A 4513-nucleotide genomic window follows, 5' to 3' on the forward strand; every position below is an offset into this window, starting at 1 on the left:
AGCAGTTCTGGAGGTGGAGAAGAACTCAGATAGGAAGGCTTGCTTGCATTGCTCCCAGGTTTGAATGGAGCCTCTTGGAAGATTCTTCTCCCATTGGTGAGCTTTGTCACCAAGACTGAAGGGGAATAATCTTAGCTTGAAACTGTCTTCAGAAACTCCATTTATCTTTGTCAGGTCACACACTTTATCAAATTGATCCAAGTGTTCCAAGGGATCTTTCATTGCTAATCCATGGAACTTTGAGTTCTGGACCATATTCAATAAGGATGCCTTCACTTCAAAGTTGTTGTTTTGCACAGGTGGTGCCTGAATTCCAGCTCCATACTGATGAGCATTTGCCCTGTCATTCTCTCCAATATAGACTTGTGGTTGCTCATATCTCCTTTGCTGGTCTTGGAAGGGCTGATGTTGGTGGTGCACCTGTTGTCTTTGCTGTACATTGGCCTGATGCCTCTGTTGATGAGCTGGAGCTTGTCCCTGGTGGACATAAGCTTGCTGTTGATGCACTTGTTCCTGATGAACATTACCCTGATGTAACCCTTGACCAACTCCATTACCAGCTCCATTACCCTGAGCCTGTTGCTCCTGAACCGGTTGTCCTATGTCCACCACATGCTCACTTTGGTCTTCCATATCAGCCTGATCAATCTGTCTGCCATGCCTGTCCCTTCTCCTCCTTGGTACCAAAAGATTAATGTTGTCGTTTAAGGGGAAAGGTGGACCACAGCTTCTTGATCTGGACCTGGTGTTCATTGATATGTTCATAATTTGCATCATTTAGGTTGCATAAATCATTCCAAATCATGTTTTATTTCATGCATTTTAGGTCCTTAGGGTTTGTTTTAGAACTTAGGAGATGCATTAGGTCCCAATGAGTCTTTGCATGTTTTGAGTGTCTATCAGGTGAATATGGAGCTGAAAAGATGAATCCAGGAGGTGGAATGGTGAGCAAAGCTTGAAAAAGTGGAAAAATTGGGTCTTAGGAGATTATCGGCCATTCTCGCTGGCCAGGAAGGTTTTACCGGCCATTTTCATGTACCGCGAATGAAGTGTATCGACCAAAATCTCCGGGTGTGAACGTGCCTCAGAAATCGCCTGTCCGGGGAGCCTTCCGGTCCGATTCAGACGGCGGGTGCTTCATAGAAGTTGGAGAGCATTGGAGCACGGTCTCATAGCAAGTGGAATCGTGAAATTCGGACGCGTGAGCAGAGAGATAAGCTCGTCGGAAGGAACCCCTGTCTCGCAGGTATTCCGGACCGAGCAGATCAGTTCTGAAGGATGCGAAGGACGGTGCACTTCCAGGCCGATTCAGTTTCCGGGGCCTTCATGAGAATCAGAGACATTTGAGTCTTCTTTCCAGAACATCCGAGATCAGTCAATTCGGAGCTTTGAGCAGAAAGATACGCTCTCCGGAATGAACACATGTCTAGACGCCTTTCTCTGGTCGTGTAAATACACTTCAAAGATGTGCCCTCCAGGAAACCTTACACTTCCCAAGCACTGAAACTTCCTTCATCAAAGTTGGAGAAAAATGAGTCCTCTGTCTTCTGAAACCGGAATCACTCAATTCGGACAAGTCTCCAGGAAGTTACACTCTCCGGAATGCGAGATGGTCCAGACAGCCCAGAGCGACTAAGTTAAGCATGCCGCGATGGAATGCCACGGTCCACACTTGGCTGTGGAAACTTTTGTGCACCCTCGGAAAATGACACGATTTTCATGCCACGGTCTACACTTAACCGTGGCAAACACACACTTGGCTGAGAGGAACTTCTTGCAACCTTCGGCGATTGACACGGCCTAAATGCCACGGTCTGAGGCTTGACCGTGGCAACCTCTTGCAACCTTCGGCGATTGGCACGAGCTGAATGCCACGGTCTGGGACTTGACCGTGGCAAATGAACAAGTGGCTGGAGACAACTTCTACACAGCTTCGGCTTTTGACACGATTTCAATGCCACGGCCTGAGACTTGGTCGTGGCAAGCGTAGACTTGGCTGGGAAGGATTTCACATGCATGCGGGTTTTGGCACGGTCAGAATGCCACGGTCTGGGGGCTTGACCGCGGCAACCTTTACACATCTTCGGCGTTTGACACGGTAACTTGCCACGAGTTCCAGATGAAGCTTGATCAGACCGTGGCATCAAAAGGAACCAAGAACACAAGTAAAGACTTTGACACGGTCAGGATTGCCACGGTCACTCCAAGAGCACACCAGACCGTGGCAAACCTACACTTACCCATCAAGGCCGGGTCAGTACCCGGTTTGTTCCGGGTTGACCCGGTTCGCCCAAGCCTCCTTTATAAGGTTTTTAGACCTAATTTGTAGAAGACACTGAATCTACTTTTAGTCTTCTTTCCCCTTTGGTGAAAACCTACTTAATACACTTTGTTTTAGAGAGTTTAAAATCGATTTGCAGTTTCTTTCCATCTTGTTCATCATTTCTTATCATCAAATCAAACTTCTAATCATGATTAACAGCACATCTTGCAAAGGATCTAGTGTGTTGATCATGATTAGTGAGTAGTTACCTTAATGAGGTTCTAGATGTGTAGGTTAGGGTGCTAAAGTGTTAGATTAGGAATGCTTAGGGCTAGATTCATTGATTCATTTCTCTAAACAACTGTTCTCTATGCTAGATCCTTGATAATCACTTGAGATCTAGATTCTGGGAATTTCATGCACCAAAAGTGTTTGATAAAATTCCTGAAAGAGTTGTATTAGAGGTTTAAGCATTTTTCTGCATGGTGATGTATTGTTATTTGCTTGAATGATCATTGAGAACTGTTTATTAATGCATATTGATTCATATTTCACAAATGGGAATTTGGTTTGAAAATGGATTAGTGTAGGGGTTAATACCTTCATGAGAGGATTAACCTAGATTAGAGTTCTTAATCACTTGAATCATGTCTCATCATTGTCATTAGCATTTCTGGTTTAGCACCAAAGCACCCTAATCAACTATCATGTCTAGAATCTCATGCCTCCATCATATCATATTCACATCATTTTTCATTGTCATTTGACTTTAAACCTGTTTAAGTTGTTAGTTGTCATTAAATAATCAAAATCACTCTTGTTTGCTTGAATTAAGAACTTGATCACATAGTTTAGTGTCTAACACCACATCTGGATTGATAAACCTCTTTGTGCTACATTGACAAGGGGATTGATAGCCCTGAGACCCTAAAAAGTCCTATCTATCAATTGGCGCCGTTGCCAAATTGTGGTTGATTAGCATTAAGCTCTGATCTGTTCTTGAGATCAAGTGCTTACTTTCTTGTTTTTACTGATTCCTTTCAAGTTCTGTTTGTGATTTCAGGTGTATGAACACCAGGTCTAGATCAAGAAGCTGTGGTCCACCTTTCCCTCTCAACGACAACATCAACCTTTTGGTACCAAGGAGGAGAAGGGACAGACGTGGTAGACAGATTGATCAGGCTGACATGGAAGACCAAAGAGATCACGTGGTAGATATAGAACAACCGGTTCAGGAGCAACAGGCTCAGGGTAATGGAGTTGGTCAAGGGCTTCATCAGGGTAATGTTCATCAGGAACAGGTGCAGCATCAACAAGCTTATGTCCACCAAGGACAAGCTCAAGCTCATCAACAAAGGCATCAGGCCAATGTTCAACAAAGACAACAAGTGCACCACCAACCCCACCCTTTCCAACCACAGCAAAGAAGATATGAGCAACCCCAAGTCTATGTTGGAGAGAATGACAGGGCCAATGCTCATCAGTATGGAGCTGGTATTCAGGCACCACCTGTGCAAAACAACAACTTCGAAGTGAAGGCATCTTTGCTGAATATGGTCCAGAACTCAAAGTTCCATGGGTTAGCAATGGAAGATCCCTTGGAACACTTGGACCAGTTTGATAAGGTGTGTGATCTGACCAAGATTAATGGAGTTTCAGAAGACAGCTTCAAGCTAAGACTATTCCCATTCAGTCTTGGTGACAAAGCTCATCAATGGGAAAAGAATCTTCCAAAAGGCTCCATTCAAACCTGGGAGCAATGCAAGCAAGCCTTCTTATCTAAGTTCTTCTCCACCTCAAGAACTGCAAAACTGAGGAACCAAATCTCTAGCTTCACTCAGCACAGCAATGAAAGTTTTGGTGAAGCATATGAGAGATTCAGGAGCTACACAAACCAATGCCCACACCATGGGTTTAGTGAGGCTTCTCTTCTCAGCACACTGTATAGGGGAGCTCTTCCCAAGATTAGAAACCAGCTGGATACTGCTTCCAATGGGAACTTTCTGGGTAAAGAGATACATGCTGCTTTAGAGCTAGTGGAGAACTTAGCATTGAGCAATGATACTTATGGTGAAGACTATGACAGATCAAATAGGTCTGAAGGTTCAAGCTCAGAACAGAGGCTCACCAGAGAAGTTAAGGAGTTGAGGAGTGAATTAGACAAGCTGAAATTCACCACTCAGAAGCCAATGCATTTTGTTGGAGAGTATGAGGAACCTTCTCAAATCTTTGAGAACATAAGTGAAGAAG

The 4513-nt window shown here is 44.3% G+C and overlaps 1 non-coding gene across 1 annotated transcript; it reads right to left on the reverse strand.

The window, feature by feature from the left end:
* Positions 1 to 4071: 4071 nt before the first annotated feature.
* Positions 4072 to 4178, reverse strand: LOC112083293. The gene has a single exon (XR_002897581.1). It is a non-coding gene; the product is annotated as a small nucleolar RNA R71 (small nucleolar RNA).
* Between the last annotated feature and the right edge of the window lie 335 nt (positions 4179 to 4513).

Source organism: Eutrema salsugineum, unplaced genomic scaffold (assembly GCF_000478725.1).
Source record: "Eutrema salsugineum unplaced genomic scaffold, Eutsalg1_0 scaffold_7, whole genome shotgun sequence".
NCBI classification, from domain to species: Eukaryota; Viridiplantae; Streptophyta; class Magnoliopsida; order Brassicales; family Brassicaceae; genus Eutrema; species Eutrema salsugineum.